At 38.5% G+C, this 20281-nt stretch overlaps 2 long non-coding RNA genes across 2 annotated transcripts in view; one reads left to right on the top strand and one right to left on the bottom strand.

The window, feature by feature from the left end:
• Nucleotides 1-20147, bottom strand: part of LOC146395945 (uncharacterized) — a 41545-nt gene extending 21398 nt beyond the window's left edge. Inside the window, exons 1-2 of the long non-coding RNA XR_014830508.1 lie at nucleotides 20021-20147; nucleotides 12265-12308 (exon numbers count right to left, since the gene is read on the bottom strand). This is a non-coding gene — a long non-coding RNA (uncharacterized LOC146395945). The remainder of the gene's footprint in view (nucleotides 1-12264; nucleotides 12309-20020) is intronic.
• On the top strand, nucleotides 859-6463 carry LOC146395946 (uncharacterized). Its single transcript, XR_014830507.1, has 2 exons — nucleotides 859-992; nucleotides 3354-6463. It is a non-coding gene; the product is annotated as an uncharacterized LOC146395946 (long non-coding RNA).
• Nucleotides 20148-20281: the final 134 nt, after the last annotated feature.

Genomic DNA, 20281 nt, shown 5'->3' with positions numbered 1-20281 from the left:
TCCTCCTGCATTATTGACTATTTGTACTTTGTTGGTAAACCTTAAAGTTATTCCTTCTTTCCTTTTGCCTACATGCCATTGTATCATCTTGTATTGCTCCAAACATTTCTGAGCATTTACTTCTTCTAAACATCTTTTTTTTTTTTTGGCTGCACACACAGCATGTGGAAGTTCCCAGACCGGGGATCCAGCCTATACCATAGCAACAACCCAAGTCACTGCAGTGACAATGTTGGATCCTTAACCCATTGCGCCACAAGAGAATTCCCCGAGCATCATTTTTTATATGATCATTATCTTAAGTTGAATTTTATTTTTTCAGGATACTAACCACCTCACTTAATTTAATATCATTTGAAAATTAATGCAATATAGTTTTGACTTTTTATAATAAAGAGAAAATATGTTGATTATTATGGGTCCCCAAAATAATCCCTCAGCTCTCTCTTGATAAGGTCTTGAAACAACTTGCTCATTATTCTAATAGTATAACTGAGAAGATATTTTCTTATTATTAATGAGATGAGCATATGTTATGAGATTAAAAGTCTATTTATTCATTTGGAAAAGATGGTAAAGAATAGTGAGAAAAATCTTGTAAAAGAAAGAGTGATGCTCTAGTATACTGTGAGAAAGAAGATATACATTTTTTGAATTACAGAATACCAGGTGCAATGTGTTTGACACTTATCATCTATATCATTGAATCTTCACAACAGTCACATTTTAACAATGAGGAACCAGAGATTTAAAAATATAACTAGCCGATGCAGTAGATAGTATCATCTGTTTACAAGTCTTCATTGTCCCCAAGTCCTTGACCTATGAAGGCAATATACTTTCTTTTTCAATTCACTTAGGTTTGGCCATGTGATTTTTCTCAGACCAATCGAGTATGGATGGAAAAGAGAATGTGCTGAGTTGAGAGACTTAAGAAGCATGGCCAAGTTTTCAGCAGCCCGCTTGAACTCCGGCCACTTATCATGAGAAGAGTAAGTTCTAGGGGTCTGTTGTTACTTCAGCCTGAAAAGAGAGACGTGATACAGTGATAAACCTGACCTGGAGCCAGGAGCAAAGTCCATTTGTGTCCAGCAGAATACTGCAATGTCACAGTTGGCCCAAATGCCCATGAGAGAGGAATAAATGTTTGTTGCTGTAAGCCATTGAGATTTGGGGGAGTGTTTGTTACATAGCACTATTGCAGCAAAACCTGAATAGTCTCAGAATCTCATTAATACAGGTCACACTAACACAGATGAATAAAACAAAAGATAGAACATGGACCTAGATTACAGTATATCTAAGAACTTAATGGAGAAAATACAGGTTGCTCAAAAATGATGTGTAGACATTAATGCTAGTTAATTTGGGGAAAAAAATACAGTTAGATCTCTACTTATATCTTAAACAAACTCTATATAAGTTAAAGATGCAAGAGCAAAATATGGAAACAAATATATTTAGAATAAAACACAGGAGAATCTTTTCTTATTAATGTCTTAGAGAATATCTCTCTAATAATAATACTGAAGACATTGAATTCAGTAATATATTATAAATTTGATTATATAAAAACTTTGTATGGCTATAATGACACAAATGAAGTAAAAAGACTAAAGACACTGAAAGAAATACATATCACAAACAAAGAATTAATATCTTTAGTCTTTAAGGAACGAGTTAAAAGTCAAAAACAATAAGATATATATTCCAGAAGAAAAAGAGGAATAGTATAGTATGGTTAATTCACAAATATAGAAAGAAAAATAGACCATAACATATGAAAACATGATAAACCTCATTACTAATCAAATTCTGGAAATTAAAAGAATAATGAGGAATTCTTTTATGGTGGAGTGGGTTAAGGATCTGATATTACTGCAGTGGCTTGGGTGGGTGCATGGTAAAAGTACCCTGGCCTGGGCACAGCCAAAAACAAACGAACAAAAACAAAAACAAAACAAAAACAATGAAATAGCATGTCGCACCCATGAGATTACAAAAGATATTAAAAATAATATTAACACTCTGTATCGGGAAGGCTTGAGAATAAAATCACTATGGATTTTTGGAGGAGAATTAGGCAACATGTATCAAAAGTCTTAAAATTATGCATACTCATTGATCTAGCATTTCTAGATGTAATGTCTCAAATGTAAAATACTGAAAACTATTGCTCAATGGAGGATTGATCAAATTATGGAACATCGTGAAATAAAATATGCATTTCAATTGTAGCCACTAAAAATTATGACGATTTGCATTTATGGTCCTTAAAAGACAGCAGTAATTATACTTTAAGAGAGAAAAGGAGGCTATAAAAGAGTATGTATAATGTAGTCTCTTTTATAAATATATGAAATATATATGAATAGAATTAATTTTAGAATAGGTAAAATATTAAAAGTAGTTTTTATGGATGATAGAGTTATACTCGATCTTCAAAAAAGAAAGTACTTTTTTCCCATAATATTTGAATGCTTTTTTACAATGAGAATATTATATATTAACAGTGAGGAATAATAGCAATAAAATATTTTCTTTTTGAAAAGAAAAATATGAAAAATAGCAGTATCTTCTAATACAAATATGTGAAATAGTCTATGGGACTCAAAATAGGTCATATCTCTTGTTTCTTCCTTGTCCAGATTCTCATAAATTATTCATAGAAATCCTATCTATACTAATGATTATTTTTGTTCATTACTCCTTTGCATTTCTTTTCAGAAAATGACAGGTATTTTATTCTGCAGTCATTTATATTTTAGAGGATTCTTCATAATTGCTATTTTCTTAAGCCATGTTTACATGACTCAAAAAAGAATTATATTGAGTAAAATTAGAATATTTCCACCTAACCCAATAATTTTAGCTGAACTTGAATTGACCAATTACTTTAGGATTGTTTTTAAGGTTAAAATCAAGAAAATTAAAAAATCTACCATTTCTTTCAATTATTTAAAGAAAAAACAATTAGAATTTATATTTCTGTGTATCAATCAATTGATATAGAATCCTAATTTACATATATTTATAGATACATAAAATCTAAAGATAAATTAATAAACTTCAGGATTTGTATAGTATCTCTCTGAAGAAAATTATAAAACTTCTACTTAGGAACATAAAATTTTTTGAGGAGTGTTCTTATTTGAAAAAATGACACTATTATAAGGATGTCCCAATTCATTTATAAATTTAATATAATTCTGTTTAAAATTCCAGGTAAATTTTAAAATCCAAATGGCTTAAAAAGACTCCTTTACAGTAAAAAGCAGGAGTTCCTCTTCCCCACAGTGTCCATTCACATTCCCCAAAATTAATCATTAACAATTTTTCGTCTTTTCTTCCAGAGGCATGTGGAAGTTTCTGGGCCAGGGATAGAACCCAAGCCACAACAGTGATCCCAGCCATTGGAGTGACAGCAAGAGAAATCCTATTCTTCCAGACATTTTGTGTGTATCTATAAGTCATGTAGTCACATACACATAGGCAGGCACATATAATTCTATACTCTTTCTGACTTTTTTCATGCTAGGAGGGATAATATTATAATATTATTCTATAACTTGCTTTCTTAATATATCCTGGGCATTTTTCCATAGCAAAACAATGTTCTCAAGTAAATTTTTTAACTTAATAAAGTAATTCTGAAAAATATAAGAAATAAATAGGCAATAATGACAAAGAAAACTTTCAGGAAAAAAGAGAAATGACTTTAGCAATACTAGATGTAAAAAATGTGTAATTAAAATATTGTGATAAAAACAGAAGAGTAATCAGCAGAGCAAAAATTAATCTAAGGAGTGGACCCTGAAACATAAAAGCTTTCATCTTGTTTCAAAGTCTTTTTTTTTTTTTTTTTTTTTTGGTCTTTTTGTCCTCTTAGGGCCACACCTGTGGCACATGCAGGTTCCCAGGCTAGGGATCTAATTGGAGCTGTTAACCACTGAGCCACAATGGGAACTCCAATTCAAAGTCTTTTTAAATCGATAGGAAAGAAGTATCTTATTCAGTACTTCTTCAGGCATTCCCTGGTAGCTCAGCAGGTTTAGGATCCGGCAGTTATCACTGCTGTGGTGCAGGTTCAGTCCCTGGCCTGGGAACTTCTTCATGCACTGAGCGCAGCCAAAAATAAATAAATAAATAAATATCCAGAGTTAATTGCTTAACAAATGGAAAAAATGATCAAAACCTCATTTCACATGATAAACTAAAATAAATTGCAGACTGTTTAAAACATTAACAACAACAAAAAACAAAAAGGAGTTCCCGTTGTGGCTCAGTGGAAACGAATCTGACTAGCATCAGTGAGGATGCAGGCTTGATCCCTGGCCTTGCTTAGTAGGTTAAGGATCTGGCATTGCTGTGAGCTGTGGTTTAGGTTGCAGATGTGGCTTGGAGCTGGCATTGCTATGGCTGTGGCTCTGATTTGACCCTTAGCCTGTGAATCTCCATGCCATTGGTGTGGCCCCAAAAAGACAAAAAGAGAAAACAAAAAACCCAAAAAACATTAAATTCATGAAATGAAAACAAACACAAAACAGAAATAAGTCATCAAATGCATAGGAAACAATGTAAGTGAATAAAGATTAAATAATCTTTAATAATCATTTAGAATATTTTCTAAATGTATAAGCAAGAATAGAAATTTTAATAAAAACATTTGAGAAATTGATAATTTTATGTTGAAGTCAATAACAAAATATTACATTAGCTTGGAAAAATACTTATAAAATGTATAGCACAGGGTCAGTATCCTTATTGTATGAAGAACAAACACAAATTAATTTAAAAAATATAAATATCCCAACAGAAAAAAAAGGATAATGTGTAAGAAGGAAGTAATAATAAAACAATATAAATGGCAAATAAACATATGAAATATATAAAATTTTAAAAATAATCCAAGTAGCAAAAACTAAAATAAAAGTTTTTCAAACATCAAATTAGAGAAGATTAAAAACCTGGTAACGTTGAGTGCTGGTGAAGTTATGGATAAATGGACACTCATACACTTGCACTTTGGAAGACATTTTGGCCCAAGTAACAAAACTTATTTTTTAAAAAAGGTTTTGACCTTGAAATTCTTTTTTTTTGAAAATTATCTGGAGGAAATAATTATGGATGTATGCAAATACTGTCTACAGATATGTTCACCATAGCATTGTTTATAAAGTAGGAAAACTAGAAACTACCATATACACAGTACTAGGGAATTTGTTAAACTATGATGCATTATATAGTTAGCCAAATAACTCTTAACAAATATTTAAAGTCATGGGGAAATACTTTTGACGTATTTTAAGTGAAAAGGGTAGCTTACAAATGAGAGATGCCATGTATACTGATTATTTTATTTCATTATTTTATTTTTTTGCCTTTTTAGGGCTGCACCTGCGGCATATGGAGCTTCCCAGGCTTGGGGTCAAATCAGAGCTTCTGCTGCTGGCCTTCACCACAGCCACAGAAACGCCAGATCTGAGCCACGTCTGCGACCTACAGCTCATGGCAACGCCAGATCCTTAACCCACTGAGCGAGGCCAGGGATCAAACCTGCATCCTCAGGGATGCTAGTCAGATTTGTTTTTGCTGATTATTTTAACATGTATTAGTGCATAGGAAAACATGTTGTAAGGATATACTCTAAAAAATTAAGAGTGGTTCTCTAACTGGCTAGGTTATGGGTAATTTTATTTCATTACGTTACTTCCATAGTTTCCAAAATAAACACTTAATTCTTTTATAATTAGAAATAACATTACAAAAATAAAATAAACAAATATTTATTTTGTAGACATTGACATTTATGTTTTTCCTCAAGTGACTGGTGGCTTTAGCTTCCTTTGTGTAATTTAGGCATGACCTAAAGCCAGCTTCTAAGCATATCACTGAAAAAAGTAAATAAAATAAATCATTACAATAAAATTATATGTTGATTTTGTAAAAATAGAGATCTTTTTTCACAGAGCTAAAAGAAGATATTTTCATTTTAAAAATTGAATCAAATTAGTATAATTGAAAGAGTTCAATTAGTATTATATGCCTTCAAGTAAAAACTGAATGGCCTCCCTCAAATTATATTATGTAATTCGGCTTCACTTTTTAATTAATGGGAAAACAAATGAGTATAATTTTATCATTAAACTCAGCAAGAGATCATTTTTTAAATGAAAAATTTCCAAATATCTTTCCATATGCTATCCCTAGAGAATAAGTCATACCATTAAATATGGCAGATAACTTCCAGGAAAAGTCTTTATTTGTTCTTTCTAGGAAATGCTGATATTGATTTCATGACATGTGTATATATATATTATATTGAAAATAAAATTAATGTATACTTAATGACATTGAAATTGTGAAGTGCAAAGCAACTAATTAAAATGATCCTTTCTTGTTCACATATCCTTCTTTCATTGTCTACATATATTAATAAAACAAATTTTGCACAATCCTCAAATGGTGAATTAATAAAAAATATTAAAAAACTCCCAAATAGCAAATATCATGCATTATCTTCTGTTAGGATCTGATTTTAGGTATGACTAATTTGACTGGCAATATGATAAGCAGCACCCTGAATGACAGGTAAATAGGAAGGGGTAAATTCCAAGCACAATCTGAATGAGAAGCCACCCAGACGCCTTTTTAACACATCGATGCACTCTCCATCTGAAATCTGGTGCTGTTCCCAAAGGAGAAAATACTGCCCTCCAGTGGACTTCACTGGAGAAATGGAAATAGTTTCAGGTACCATGACTGCAGCATTTATGTAAAACATCGTGAATATATATCTAGTCTCATTTCTGGCTGTATTTCTTAAGCTGAAACCTATGTCTACAACCAAGCATAAGAACAAAACCTCCAAAGCAAATTCTAATATATAGGCAGTTACTCTAGTAAATAGAAATATCAACTAGGAGGAATGATTTTGGCATCTGACCACCAAAGTTGACCATTTATTTGACTATCACAATTGGATTAAGTTAGCCACCTATAGCTTCTCACTTCCCAGATAAGGAAGAAGAGATTTCATCTCTATGTTTCCCTTGTTGGCCAATTTTTTAGCTAAAAGACATTTAAAATTGTACAGCAGGCAGAACCCCAGGGGACCGAACAGTGTTCCAACATCCTTAAAGCCTTCCCATCACTTGAAAAACCAAATTCTTCCTCCTGTTTCTTAAACTAACCAGAGTAGGCAAAAGCAATTTTAAAAAGTCTTTGTGTCTAGCATTGGAACTTTCTCATATTTCACACCATTATATAAATGTCACTCTAACCTATATGTATCACAAATGCTACGCTAAATTAGGGCCAAATTTGCAACCTAGTTTAACTGGGTTTCCTCTTTTTGCAAATGCAGTTTTTGTGTCTGCATTTAGCAATGCATACAAAACTGTCCGTGTAGCTAACTGCTTCGAATTGCTAAATTTGAGGATGGATGTGTAGATCGCCTGAGTCTTTATGCATGTGCCAAAGCAATCCTGTTCCTAGTCATATAAAGACTTCCCAATCAAATGGACGTCAACTACACTGCTAAATTCTTGAAAGACTTCATTGACTCTCTTTGATTTAGTAAAGGAAAAATGGAATTTTAAGAGGAGAGAGATGGTTTTCTAACCTCCATCAAGCCTCTATCCTTCAGACACCCGAATGGAAGTGCCTCACATGTTTACAGCAGACTTGTGTTCCACAGCCATAGGGGCTCCTCTGTTACTAGCTATTTGACTTAAACTTAGTCTCATTTTCCTCATCAAAAAAGTAAAGTAATAATGCTGGTCTCATAAGAGAGCAGCATTTGGTTATCAGCATTAAATGATGGGGTATATGTGAAGTGTCTAGCAAAGAGAACCAATAATAATTTTTATTCTATCACCATCACTTCCTAGACTATTAATCCAATGGCTGATTTCCTAGAGGCATGATTTTCTAAAAATATTACTCTTTTATCACATTAGGCAAAGTCTCCTCTTTCAGTTTACTATATAGAGTCCAGCAGATAAACTCTTCAAAACAACACCCTGTGCTAAGACAAAATATTTCAACATCATATTGCTCAAATATAGCACCTTTAAATATGAATCAAGTTTTTCTTCTTTCACTTCCATAGAAGGTGATATCTATTATATATTTACCTGGATTCACAAAGCACTTCAGAGTTTTTTAAAAAGTCAAATATAAAAATTATAATTATTACGAAGGTGGTATGGAAATTAGACATACGTGGGTAAGCTGTAGTGAATTATAAAATGTTTGGGCCTGAGAATGTAGAGTTGCACAACCATGCCCATTCTGGTTCTTTAACTCAGAAGATGTACACTTCAGAAAGAAATACTGCTTTCTTTAAGAGATGAATGTACTTTCTTTTAAGGTGAAGAAAAACCTACAAACACATTTTAATGAGACACATAATTTCCTGTTCTCCATGGCTGTTGTAAAGAGTTTTTAAGTGAGCCATGGTCTCACATCTTCCTCTGCTCCCACTGTGTATACCTGCAGCATTAGAAAACATAGTTTCTGTCTGGAGAAGTTAATTAAGTATTGTCTTCACTGTCCATGACATTCCACCAATCATCTCATGATACTTTATGTCATATAGCATAGAAAAAATCTTTGATTAATCAAAATAGCTCTTATAATGCAAACTATTCATGACTTAACGCAGTAGGATATATCAAATTGAGAATACAATTTAATAAATATTTTATACTTGTCAAACTCCTAGAAAATTTTGAGAAGTTCCATCTAATGATGGAGCAAAGTACAGCTTACTTACTTTTATTGCAATAGTGTATATGTGTTACATTGAAGCCTGTATGTATGATCTATGTATCAATAAATGCAAAGTAAATAAACCTTCGTTAAAACACTTATAGCTAATCTAAATTAATCTCAAAATTTTACAATGAAACATATGAATTTATGAGAAACATTCTGAATTTTTAAAGATGCATCATATTTGTAACAGTACCAAAATAATCTAAAGTCAGAACACTTTTTCTGGGTATAATTATATTATAATTCTCTACCTTGACAGATGACAATTTTAGAAAACTCTTAAGTACAATTTCTAGTATATGCACTAAAATAAAATGTAACAGATAGACAACTCATCATAGTATAAGTAACACATTCAAATTTAGTAATTTATTTTCCAGGTGGAAACCAGGCTTCTTGGAAGACTTCAAATTATGCCAAATGGTCTGATTTTACCATAGAGGTAGGCACTAAAGGACTAAAATTACTTCTGTGTAATTTTTGTTAACTACATTTTACATGCAAATGTCTACACAACCATGTTAATGAAGTTATAGAGAAGGAAAGAAAGTTGGCATTCCCATTGTTCTGTTTTATTCAAAAGCAACTTTTCAATTGACTTGCTATATATCATTTTAAACCAATTTTCTTTTAGTTATAAGAAAATAGAAAAGTCTAACAATGGTCAAATTGGATCACAAGTCAAGAAAAATAGTACTTATGAATAAAATTTAGACTTCACAAATTTTCTCCTATACCTTATAGTCTTCAGAACATCAGCTATTTTTATTGGTATCATACCAGAAAAGTTCTGTTAATCATAAATATTTAGAAAAATGCACTCTACCAACTCAGAGCTGGTTATTTCGAGGAAAGGAATTTTGTGTTTTTTTATTAAGGGCTAAAAATTTTCCATACCCCAAATGGGATTGATTAATTGACGTTATCCAAAATCTTTTTTTTCCATGAAATACAAACAAACATTTAAATTCTACATGAATGAAGTTCCTATTAAAAATTTGGTATTCAGACTTCAAAGCCCATATTGTCAATGAAAATGTACAGTATCCTTTCAACTGGAATGTTAATAATCCAAAACTTGTCCAACTTATAATCCAAAAATTATAAGTGTTCCTAGAGTGTAAGAAAAGAATGTTTTTAAAGAAAGGCACACTTGATTTGCAATAAAAATGAAAGTACTAATGCCAGAAGTGTAGGTCAAAAACGGAGAAAAAGGCAGAAATAACAGTCGAAATTCTGCATTTCTGGTACATGTTGCAGACAGGACTGATAGACTCTCACCCAGGAAAAAAATAAAGCAAAATAAAACCAACTTCACCTTTACACAGTGAAAGGAATCAGGATCCTGACCCAAATTTCAAAGTCCCAGAACTTAGAAATATTTGTAAAACCCCCAATACCAGTGTTTCTGAAACCTGCCACATCCCAGAAATAGGCAGATCTTCAGCCATGGACATATGACTATTAAGAATTCACAGATTATCTGAAGCATTTGCTAATCACCCCACCCCCGTGCTAGAGAGAGAGGAAGACTCAAAGCACTGGGAAAAGCCTGCTGTGAAAATGCCAGGCCCTTCTTGGGGTTTAGGTTGTCAACCTAATCCCAGCCACAACTATTTTATGACTGCATCAGGGAAAACAGTGAATGTACTTGTGTGTGAGAATTGGGGTGAGGTGGGGGAACCAGGGTGTTAAGAAATTTAACAAATTCAGATGACTTTTTTCTCTTTAAAAATTTGAGAGTGTTGTGTTTATACAGGCTGGGCAACATAAACCATAAATCTTGCTGGATTTCTGCAAACTGCTGCGTGAAGCATACAAACGGCATTCCTGTCAATGGGAGGAAGAGACAGACAGAAATCAAGACAGAGACAGGCAGCACCCCCAGGACTTGAAGCGTGTTCCTACTGCAAGCTGTAGTGGAAGGAGATGATGACACCCAGAACAAAATGTCTTTTTCAGGAGGATGCTAAGGCTCTTGCTTTGTGATCTCTGTGTAGAGAAAGAATGATCAGTGGAAAGGGCTTAATTTCCACCCTTTTCTGGAATCAAAATGTAAGGGTTGTTGAGTTATTTTTAAACTTCTTCCTTTAGAGTCCATTGTTGTGTCCCATAAAACAGACAAAACTCAGCCATACAACAAAGACTTGATCTGCAGAAGAGAAGGTAATAAAGAGCAAGTCCTCTCCAGAGGGTAATTAATCCTTAGTCATTCATCCTAGAAGTCCCAGTTACAGTTAAGGTTAATGTTCAGGTAGCTTCTTTCTATTTTCTTTAAAATTTTTTTAAACATTTTTTTTTTTTTTTTTTGCAGAATGTTATACTATTAATTGCCAATTTGCATATGTGTGCAGCTGCTGTTTTGGCTCTGAACTCAATCCGATAAGCTTGCTGGAGGTATCGCAGAGCACTTGGCAGCTTTCCTATTTGAAAAGAAAGCCTCTCCCCACTACAGAACAGCTGATCGTCTATCAGCGATAGACCCTGATGGCGTGAATTACAATTACACTACTTTTCACACTAAATCTGGGTGATAGCTACTTGGAAAGAAGTTTCATCATTTTTTACCACAAACTGGAAAAAGAATTACATGGTCATGCTGTGCTTTTAAAGGCAGTTTGGTTCACTTTTGTCTATTTAACACCTAATTCCAAGAAGTCCATAGGCATCCAGAGATCTGAATGGAGCGTAATGAATTCACTGTTTAGATTGAAGATTTTTAAAATCTACCTCAAATTACATTTATTAACAAGGCGACCAGGAAGTGTTAAAGTTGTTAGACGCTTCATTTATTAAATAATTTGTGGGTATTTTCAGTTGTCATATCTAGAGTCATGGGGTTTGCTTATTTTTTTTAATTAGCAATCCAAAACAATGCTACTGCAATTTAACAATTCATCACTTAATCTTGGGCTCTTCAGTTCAGCTGTGAATGTTAGATAATTCAGATTGTTATTTTGATCTGTTTATAAATGATTTAGGTTGCATTGTGCTGTGAGGAGGTTGCAGCAGCCGAGGCAGATCTTTCTCATCCTCCTTGCATTGCTCAGGGTAGCTGAGGGACCTTCCAAAAATGCATTTGGGGAGTTTAGTGTCTAGCAGGAGGAAACCAGAGAGCTGGGGTCAGGGGACACTAAAATGACTTGATTTATTATCATTACTTAGTTAACTTCTTTATTAATTTACGTGGCCCTCTCTGCTTGGAAAACTGAGGAAAGACCTCTTTGCCAAAGTGCATCTTATTAGTGTCCTCTCTCCCACTTCCTGGGATGTTACAAAGTACCTTCTCTTCCTCTTCTGAGAACAGCCCAATCATCAGAAAATGTAAGAGGCCCCTAAACATCCCTCTTCTTCTCACTCTCCTCTCAAATCTCTTCCCCTCCCATCTTGACTTTTTTTTCCCCATCCATCTTGACATTTAAATCCATTTGTTTAAAGCAAACAAACAAAACCAAAAAAAAAAAAAAAAAAAGTTAAACCCACCTCAAGCAGCAGAAGTGGAACACACACATCCTGACGTAGTGAACCTAAGAGAAAAATAGATTTTGTTTTCCTTTTTTAGTCGCTAGCTTTATTAGATTTCTCACTCTCACAGATTATCCGAAGACTACCCATTGATTGATCGCCCGTAGAGCTGCATTTGGTGTAAAGAAAAAACTCACAGCTTTATTGGCTCCCAGGAGACAAAACAAACAGAACAAGATATTCATATTAATGCAAACAATGCAACAAATGAGGGGAAGAATCGCCCGGCTGAAGCGAGGCGCCGAGCCGCCGGCCGGCCGGGAAAAGGCCTAGGTGCCTCCCGCCCCGGGGCCCAGGTTCCGGCTTCCGCGACCCCGGGCACCCGGAACCGTCGGTGCCGGAGCCGCCCGCCGGCCGGAGGGGCCCCGAGCCCAGGCGCCCCTGCTCCCGGCCCTGCTGGCCCAGGCAGGGCGGCTGGAGGACGGGCAGGCCCCGGGCGGCTGGAGAAGGCCTCCAGGCTGGGCCTCGAGAAGGGCCTGCCCGGGCCCTCACCTCCGACAGGGCGGGGCTGGCAGCTCCGGGCTCCTCTCCCTTCCCTTCCTGATGCCTCCAAGAGCCCGAGGCCTGGGACTCAGTTTCCTGGGCACCTGGGGCGGCGGTGGGAGGGGAGAGTTTCTACCGCAACTCCTCGCCCACCTGGTCGCATGGAAGGAGAGGCTCCTAAGACGCCATGGACCCAGGGAAGGAAGGAAGCCAGGTGGTAAGCTCCCTCTTTGACAAGCTCACGTTATCCTGGAGGAGATGAGATCAACCACGTTTCAACACAACACAAAACAAAACACTGTGTGATCAAAATCCAGGAGAGTAGTGTGTACAGCGAAGGCTGAGAAATAATTAAAGAGGCACTGAGAAGTTCCTGCGGAACGGGAAAGGAAGAAAGACAATTCCAGGAACAAAAAAGGGCTATTTGCCCTTCACCCAATTTTCTGGCTCTCCCTTCAATCCAAATCCACAAAAAGCAAAAAACTAGGGGAAAACCTATTAAGTAAAACTTGACTTCACATCTTTTTAGTCAACAAGATATTAAAAATAAGGGTGCCAAAAACTGCATAGGGCATACTTACAGTAAAAAAAAAAAAAAAAAGTTGTTTATCTAAAATTCCCATTTAACTGGACATTCTGTAATTTTATTTGCTAAACCTGGCTATTCTAACTAAAAAAATACTTTATCGAAGTAAACTGTACTGGAAGTAGGCTCATTCTCTGCTGTATATGAATCAGAATATTCAGGACATTTTTAATGGGATTTTTTTGCCTTGGAAAGGAAATGTGTTAGCCCCACAGGACATTTTCCCAAGCACATTGCAGGGTGGAGGGGGAAGAAATGATGGAAACACTTGGAAAAGTCCTTATATTTTGGAGGAGGTGTCAGTTTGTTGACTCTTGTTGATTCTTGACAATGGCCTGGTGATCTTTCCCTGAGGCTGGTTCCTTTCCAGGTCAATGGAGAGTACCATAGCATGTCTGGAAGTAGAGTGTCACTTAGAATGGTTCTCCCATATTTGGATCATATATTTTTTCTAACTTTTACTATAGAGCCACTTTACTCCTTGGTATTAATTTTATTTTGAAAGAAGTAATATGGGACTGGATAACTTTGAAGGTGGAAGGGTAGAACAAAATCTGCTTTGAAATTTATCAAGTGATCTAACCTACAAACAGATCTCACCAAGGCCTTGCCTTGTAGATGCTGAAGGGAAAGACTTTCAAAATGCCAGTAGTAAAAGCTCAGGATATTGAAATGTGTGTGTGTGTGTGTGTGTGTGTGTGAGAGAGAGAGAGAGTGTGTGTGTGTGTGTGTGAGTGTGTCACAGAGCTGCTTGTCGGAGGAAGCCTGCTGGTTGCATTTCTTTCTCAGTCCTGGTTAGAGAGAGCTTTTTCAAGGAAGCTTTATCACCCTTACTGATACTTTGGATTCCTAGTGAGCTTGCCTTCCTTTTAAGCCAATTGCTTGAAGTTGTATGAATACAACCACACAAGATGCCCCTTTCTTACTGGCAATTAGTGCTATTTAACAACTGCAAATGGAGAAATTATTTGTCTAATGAGAGCTCCTTTCAGAGTTGATTCACCAACACTCTAAGAAGACCATATAAAGCTGAGACCTCCTCAGGAGCCTTAGGCCTATGGGGACAGGAAAAGGCCAGCTCTTGAACCAAATGAAATGTTTGGTTTAGAGAATGTTTTAGTTCCAAATTGATAGTTTTAGAAAATACATAGGTTCACTTCCTGTTTATACTGATTTACTTTTTTTTTCCTTTCCCATACAAAGTATAACCTTTGATTTAGAATCTGGACTGTTGAACAGTTAGCATTGTGGTTTGGGTGTTGGTGAGAATCACTCTGCGCTTTAGAGGTATAAATCCTTTTTACCTTCTCTCCTACCTCAGTTTGTTGTCTCTTGCTACAAAATACATTACAACACTTGCTGTTAGCTCATTGGAGCAGGCATGAAAAACCTCAACACAGTGCGTTAAGATGCTTCTTCCTCCCAACAGACAAGTTCTGGGGCCCTGTGTTAGGATGGTGAAAAAACAATAATCCCCTGCTAGTACACCCCATCCCTTGGTCAGGTAATATCATCCTCCCTACCGTCTCTGTGGTTTAGCGTAATAGTCTCATGTGTACAAAATATTCTGCATACAAGGTGATTTAAGTGTCCTTTAAGGTCAAGTACAAATCTAGTGAAAAAGGATATCTTTTTTGAGGGAAGGGATTATTATGGAAAAAATAATGGATTAAAAGGCAGGAGAGTTTGAGTTGGGCTCTAGCTTTTTTTTTTTTTTTTTTGGCTTCATCCGTGGCATGTGGAAGTTCTCAGGCAAGGGATCAGTCCCTCCCCATAGCAGTGACCCAAGCCTTCTGTGCCACCAGAGTTGTAGATTTTTTTTTTTTTTTCCCTCCACACAGAAAGTTGGATTAGGCAATCTTTAATAAGATTTTGTTATTTCTAAAACAATTATTCCTTGAATTAAAAAGCAATAACTCATCTTTTGTACCTTGCTTCCAAAGGCTATATGTAAGCAATTTATTTTAAAATTTATTCATGATATAGCCCTAAACAAAGAAAGCATGGGCACATTCCAGGTTATTCAGGCGGTCCAGATCCCAAGGGGATATTTGAATAAGGGAGACCAGTTCAACATGAAGGGCTTCCATGATCAGGTGCAAATACTCTAGAGAAGTGTGAGTGAGTTAAAGACAACCAACCCTGCATAGACAGGGCAAGGGCTTAACATGTTTGAGAACTTGTACTTCAGTGCTATGTGGGCATTGAGACCTCAGAAAGAAGAGAACAGCAGTAAAGCAAAAGCTAGAGTTATTTGGTAAATATACATAGCATCATCATTCTGAATACTCTAGTGTTTGCTACACTCTAAGTGTATGAATTCACTCTGAGGCTGGAGGAAGTTAGCAATCTAATTGTAACTGGTTCCAGAAGCCACCTAAGAGACTTGCTTCCATATATCCTGTCAGTGTCATGAGGTGATGTGTCTTTTATTTTGAGGCCTTCCTTGAACTGTAAGCTCCAACAGGCTTTTGCTAAACAGACTTCATTCACATTCTGAATCTGGTTTTTGTCTCACACATATTAAATTTTACAAAACAGAAAGAAACAATAGAGCTTATTAGGAAAAACTTGTCTTGAATAGTAAATTAAGCATAATGGAAAGAGGCACATGTTTTAGCACGGTTTTCCTCCCTTTTTTACCAATGGAACATTTACATCTTTTTCAAAGTGCTGTGATTTTCCCCTTAAGTCTTAAGCTAGCACCACACTTTCAATAAATGAGACTTAGATCACTTGTATTTACTAAGAGAAATCATTGTCATACTGTGGGTTCCAAATGCACAAACTTCCATAAAAAGAGTTTTAAGCAGTCACCCCTAAATTGTACTAATCAAATCACTGTGGCATTCTAAGAATCCAAAGAACTAATTTCAAAGACAGTGTAAAATCAACTGTCAGTTCCGACTAGTTTCAAATTATGACCTGTTCTTGAGACTGGACACCTGTATATTCAGAGGTACGCCTGACTAGATGGTTTGTTATTGAGAGATATGCCCCAGGTGGAGACATCTTCAAAGCCAATATATTTTCTTTATAACTGGTGTCAAATTGATGTATATATTAAAAAATCTTGGAAAATGATCTCAAAAAGGAAGTAACAGCCCAATGAGCCATATGTTCAGGGAACCTAACAGGTTTCCATTGGGACCAAATTTCACTTCACCTTTTTGTCCTTATGTGCAAATAAAAACTTATCTGCAAATACACCATTAAAACAATCAGGCAAATTTGTGAAGTCTATAGGCTGAGAAGAAATTATACCAAATCCCTAATAACCAAGTTGTTGGAAGGTAAAGAATTTGATTGTATATTAGAAATACATAACACAACAAGGAATTGAACTACATTTATTTGAACTCTATGTTTATCTCATCAGAAACACTTTGCTTCTATAGAATTGGCTGATGAAAAAAAGGCTGATGAATAGTTAATAAATTGCATTAATTTTGAAGCTGATGGAGCATCTGAATCTCCAAGTTTACATTAATAAATGTAAATTTAATTTTTTTTTCTGTTCCATAGATTGCTACTTTAACAGAATCAGATGCCAGGGAATTTTCCAAATGCCAGATAGTACTCTAGCTCTAAAAATTCTGTGATTCTCTGAGGGCAGAGAGGTCTTCTTAGTGGTTTTCCAAAGAGTGGAAACCAAAAATCATTAACATTTATTTGCACACAATTCTTTATATACAACTCTTTTAAGAATTCTCAGTTTTAATACTTCCAAACATTCTGTATTATTTCAATAGATCCTTACAATTTTGCATCCAGCTATTGTATTGGTATGCCTGGGCATATTCTAAAAGGAAAAAAAAATCACTGTGTGTTTGTGCAATTTTTCATATGACTCGATCAGGGATGAAGATAGAAAATACCAAAACTTACCCAGGTCATTTTATGTGTTGTACTTTTATTATGAAACATTACAAATAGAGAAGAATAGAGTAATATAAGTGAAAGCCTTGCGTATATATGACAGCTTTATCCAACTTTCACATTTTTATATTGATTTCTTTTTAAAACAATTGTGTGTGTGAAGTTGTCCAACGATAAAGGTCAGCAGAACAAAAATTATACTGCCTGGATTATCTTTCAGCTGCTTTCTCTTTCCAAGTATGGCTTGGGGGAAGGAAGTTTTGTTACGTTAATTTGGACACCTGGTTAGCTAAATAACAGGGAACACGTTAGAAGGAACTGCATTCTCATTCAGCCCAAATTCCTACCATTTCTCCGTACCCGTGTTTCACTTAACCTACTTAATCCATAAGAATGTCAATGCTTCAATGTTTTTAATTTCTAAGGGTAGTTTATGTAAATCGGTAATAGTAAAAACGTAGGAACATTATTAGCGTATTTTAAGCAAACGCTTTAAGCTCAACAATCAGCTTTTAAATTCAGTAAGCAGGAAGAAACTCAGGTCCCGGGCCTGCCTCAACAGGTGTAAGGAGACCCCATGCAGCAGAGACTCAGGGTCTGGTGGATTCTTTGTCCAAGGGCAGCCACGGCCCTGCGGCTTTGACCAACTTCTCCCAGGCCAGAGCGTGGAGCGGAGCAGCCAGGTGGGGAAGCTGTGCTGCCTGAAAGGCCCCGGCCCCTCCGGCTTCAGGTCACCGCAGCGGAGGGCAGAGGGAGGGTGGCGGGTTCCTTAAAGGCTTTCTCTCCCCCGCGACAGCTGAGAGGGGTAGCTCTAGGGGTCTGGAAGCCTATTAGTCTAGTCTTGGGGTCGGAGGTCAAGCCTTAGACGCACAACTAACGCTCAGGCCCTTTGTCTTCCTCCGGGTGCTTAAGAAATCGTGCACGTCTAGTTCCAACCCAGCTGGGTTTGCGGGGCTCTACCAGGGAGACACTGCTGGGGTCGTTCGGCTGCTCCGGGCGGCGTCAGCATCGGGTGGGGGGGCAGCTGCCATCGGTCTGCGGACCTTCTCCGCCTTCTTGCCCCGACTCTCTCCCCACCCCTGGCCGCCCCTCGCCCTTCCTGACTTCGCTTGGCTTCCCAATCGCTGCCCACCACGTTCAATTCGCCAGCAGAAAGCGGTGGGCGCGAGAATGTAGGTTCCCCGGCCTCTTCTCCAAGACCCACTCCCAAGAGGCGCCCGGGGCGCGGGCCCTCAGTCCGAACGCCTCGCAGGGCAGCGCTGCCCGGTCGCTCGCGTGCGGCCCGGGTAGCGAGGACGTCCGCGGAGGACAGCGCTGGGGCTCGCCGGCCGCTGAGGCCGGCCCGGGCTCCAGTGCCAGAGGCGGGAAGGACGCGCGGGAAAGCGAGGGAGCAGGAAGCCGGTGGTGGCGGCCGCAGGCCCGCTGGAAAGGAGGGAGCGCCGCAGGCGGGAGGGGGAGCGCGGAGGAGGGAGGCCGGGAGGAAGGAGGGAGCGCGGCAGGCAGGCGGAGGGAGGGCTGATTAGCATGCAGCAGCGCTCGCGCGCCCGGCTCCATTGTTTTAACACCTCCCCTCTCCTCCGCGCCAATCTGTCACCGTTCAGCAGGCGAACGCTGCTGCCTCAAATGCTGCTCTTCTCAAATGAGACGGATAATTAGTTGCCCCGCACGAATGCCGCACTCTTCTCACCCCTGATTGCTATCACCTTCTTGCTCCTGGCAGTTTTGACACCTCGTAATCAGCCTGCTGCTTTTCTCTTTTCTTCCCGACTTCTGCTTCCCTCCCCCCTTTCCTTCCTAGTTTACTTATTTATTTATTATTATTATTATTATTTTAAATGCAATCCCGGTTCCTCTTAGGACGAGGCCTCTGCCGAGTTAACCTTCCGCCTATACATGTGTGCATATAGATGTATATGTAAAATCGTGTGCGTGTGCGTGAGCTGGGGGCGAGCTTGCAGTTTTGCGGGAAACACTGCTTCCACGCGGAGAGAATTCTCTTCCCCTAAAGATATTTTGGGGAAGGGAGGAGTAGGGGAGAGGGACGGGAGGGGAGAGTTGGGGAGACCTCAATTAATGCTTTAAAGATCTCTTAGAAATTAACAAACTGGGGAGTCTCGGAATCTGCTGTCAGAAGCGTGTTTTCCCCTCTCTCCTCTAACAAGCACTGACAGTCTAATTACTGTAGCTACAAGCAGCTGTCGAGGCAGCAGCCCGGGAGAGCAGGCGCCACAGGCTGGGCGCACCCGGCCGGCCCCTGCGCCTGGCGGCACCGCCGAAACCCGGGCCGCCTCGGGGGAGGCTGGAGAGGAGGGCAAGGCCCCGCACCCGAAAGCCCGGCGAGCAGAAGGCGGGCCTGGGAGCCAGCGGACACGCTCACCGTTTCATATTTATAAAGTCTTTACCTTGAAGGTTAAAAGATGTGAAGAAAAAAGGAGGGGACGTGGGGGAGTGGGAAGAACATCTCCCGAGCTTCCATCCACCCCTTTTCTACCTCCTCGAGCTCTCCCTCCCCCCGTGTTGGTAAAATAACCACGCAACCCGGGGCTGAGGGGGCGGGGTGAGCCAGGCTGGAGTGTAAGAAAGCAGATGTCCCCGCTGGCAGCAGCCTCAGCCTCCGGGGAAAGCTGCACCGGGGGGGCCCTCCCGAGGACATTCACCTCCCACTTCTCAGGCATCCCGCTCACAACTGCCTCGCCTCGGCGGGGGTGGTTTTTTCAGACTCAGCGTTTCGAGTGTGAAGCTTTTTTACCTGGGAGCTGTTCTTACCCGGCCACGCGTAGCAGATGCCAAGATGCAGCCCCTACACGACTCGGGATTCAGAGGCAGAGGGAAGACCTGGCGGGTTCCCCCCACCCCTCTTCCCCCTTCTGGCTGCAGCCAGCGCCACCTCTGGAGTATGGGCCCGAGCCTGTTCTCCGGGCTGCCCTCCTGTGGCTCGAGAGGGCCTCTGGCCCTCGGAAGTTGGAGCTTGGGGTAGCGCTGGAAGCCAAAAGAAAACAAGAGTTCCCTGCTTGCTTAAAGTGGTGG

The sequence above is a fragment of the Sus scrofa genome, chromosome 15 (assembly GCF_054392235.1).
Source record: "Sus scrofa isolate SSC_HxYL_T2T_F1_AM1 chromosome 15, Sscrofa_HxYL_maternal_Yorkshire_Landrace_v2.0, whole genome shotgun sequence".
Lineage (NCBI taxonomy): Eukaryota > Metazoa > Chordata > Mammalia > Artiodactyla > Suidae > Sus > Sus scrofa.
This window is presented reverse-complemented; position numbering and strand designations above follow the sequence as displayed.